General features: G+C 55.1%; 1 non-coding gene across 1 annotated transcript in view; it reads left to right on the top strand.

Moving 5' to 3' along the window:
- Nucleotides 1-1,292: 1,292 nt before the first annotated feature.
- LOC125797783 (18S ribosomal RNA) overlaps nucleotides 1,293-2,500 on the top strand; it is a 1,864-nt gene continuing 656 nt past the window's right edge. Inside the window, exon 1 of the ribosomal RNA XR_007436613.1 lies at nucleotides 1,293-2,500. This exon is cut by the window's right edge and continues 656 nt beyond it. This is a non-coding gene — a ribosomal RNA (18S ribosomal RNA).

The raw sequence follows: 2,500 nt of genomic DNA, 5'->3' as shown, positions 1-2,500 counted from the left end.
GGTAGGCCCGAAAAAGCTGAAAAAATGACTAAGTCCAACTTGGTCTACCAGTGGTAGGCTCGAAAAGTTGAAAAAATGACTAAGTCCCATTTGGTCTACCAGTGGTAGCTCTGAAAAGTCGAAAAAATGACTAAGTCCAACTTGGTCTACCAGTGGTAGGCTCGAAAAGTCGAAAAAATGACTAAGTCCAACTTGGTCTACCAGTGGTAGGCTCGAAAAGTTGAAAAAATGACTAAGTCCAACTTGGTCTACCAGTGGTAGGCCCGAAAAAGCTGAAAAAATGACTAAGTCCCACTCGGTCTACCAGTGGTAGGTCGAAAAAGTGCGAAATTTTTCTAAGTCCCCACTTTTGGTCTACCATTTCACGCCAAAAACTAGTGAGGGTGGCGAGCTCCAGGATTTCTGACCCCCTTCGCCCGACTCCCTTGCCCGACGAAGGTGCACTCCGGTCGGCCTCGGAGCGAGTTCGCCCGCGCTCTGGAGGATTTTTCGTCGGGGGGTTTTTCAAAGGGGTGCCGTCGGACTGTTGAGGAGAGTGGCAATGACTAGGGGTCCAAGCACTGGAGATGATTCTCCATTCATTTCTAAGCATGGCAGAGCTTAAATAAAGCCCCAATAATGGTTCCAAAGTGGATTTTTGGACACTATAACACGGACCCGATCCTACCCGACCAAGAAGCTCCGCAGGTCGGCCTCCGTCCCGCCCCCCGCCCCCCAGGCGGTACGGAGGAAAAACCAAACTTCCAGAGACGGTTCCAGGGGGGGTATCTCTTTCATTATTTTGACCCGATCGAATGGACTACCGAGCCCGCCTGGGTAGGCAACCGCGCGGCCCTCCGTGGCCACTGTGCGCGGTGCGTTCCTACCCGACCCAGCGGGTTAGCCTCCAGGGGGGTCCTCCGTCAGGGGGAGGACCTTTCCGAACCTATCCGAGGGAGTCGTAGACGGCCCGTCTATATCTCAATCTGCCCTACACGATAACCGGTCGGCCCGGAGCCGTCGGACTCGGATGCCTCGGTGGTCCTCGCGTCCAACCGAGCTCCAGCACCCGGCTTCAAAAAGCTCCGGACCCCCGGTTTCGGAACGAGCGTTTCCTTGTTATCCCCGAAGCAAGCGGGAACTCGCGCAGCGGAGTTGCCACACTAATTTCCACTGGGAGCAATGAGGGGTGAGCTCGGACGAGCCTCTCCGCCCGTCCCCCCCTCCCCGGGGGGTCCTTCGGACGGTACGGGGCCGATCCCTCTCCCCTCTAAGAACCAATGGTTTTTTCTGTGACAAAAACCACTCGCAGCAACCTGGTTGATCCTGCCAGTAACATATGCTTGTCTCAAAGATTAAGCCATGCAGGTCTAAGTGCACACGGAAGGTACAGTGAAACTGCGAATGGCTCATTAAATCAGTTATGGTTCCTTTGATCGCTCCACACGTTACTCGGATAACTGTGGTAATTCCAGAGCTAATACATGCAAACGAGCGCTGACCGGTCCTCTCTCGGGGGGGCCGGGATGCGTGCATTTATCAGACCCAAAACCCACCCGGGGGGACCCGCGAGGGTTTCCCCCGGCCCTTTGGTGACTCTAGATAACCTCGGGTCGATCGCGCGCCCACCGCGGCGGCGACGTCTCATTCGAATGTCTGCCCTATCAGCTGTCGATGGTAGCATAGGGGGCTACCATGGTGACCACGGGTAACGGGGAATCAGGGTTCGATTCCGGAGAGGGAGCCTGAGAAATGGCTACCACATCCAAGGAAGGCAGCAGGCGCGCAAATTACCCATTACCGACACGGTGAGGTAGTGACGAAAAATAACGATGCAGGTCTCTTTCGAGGCCCTGTAATCGGAATGAACGTATCCTAAACACATGGGTGAGGACCCATTGGAGGGCAAGTCTGGTGCCAGCAGCCGCGGTAATTCCAGCTCCAATAGCGTATATTAAATTTGCTGCAGTTAAAAAGCTCGTAGTTGGACTTCGGGAGTGGGCTGGCGGTCCGCCGCGAGGCGAGCTACCGCCTGTCCCAGACCCTGCCTCCCGGCGCCCCCCGGATGCCCTTGGTTGGGTGTCCGGTCCTCAGGGGTCCGGAGCGTTTACTTTGAAAAAATCAGAGTGTTCAAAGCGGGCACCAAACTCGCCTGAATGCCTGAGCTAGGAATAATGGAATAGGACTCCGGTTCTATTTTGTGGGTTTCCTGAACCAGGGCCATGATTAAGAGGGACGGCCGGGGGCATTCGTATTGCGCCGCTAGAGGTGAAATTCTTGGACCGGCGCAAGACGGACGAAAGCGAAAGCATTTGCCAAGAATGTTTTCATTAATCAAGAACGAAAGTCGGAGGTTCGAAGACGATCAGATACCGTCGTAGTTCCGACCGTAAACTATGCCGACCCGCGATCCGGCGGCGTTATTCCCATGACCCGCCGGGCAGCGTGCGGGGAAACCAGAGTCTTTGGGTTCCGGGGGGAGTATGGTTGCAAAACTGAAACTTAAAGGAATTGACGGAAG

This window comes from Astyanax mexicanus, unplaced genomic scaffold (genome assembly GCF_023375975.1).
Source record: "Astyanax mexicanus isolate ESR-SI-001 unplaced genomic scaffold, AstMex3_surface scaffold_53, whole genome shotgun sequence".
In the NCBI taxonomy this organism is placed as follows: Eukaryota; Metazoa; Chordata; class Actinopteri; order Characiformes; family Acestrorhamphidae; genus Astyanax; species Astyanax mexicanus.
Note: the sequence above shows the minus strand (reverse complement) of the source record. Positions and strands in the feature narration are given on the sequence as shown.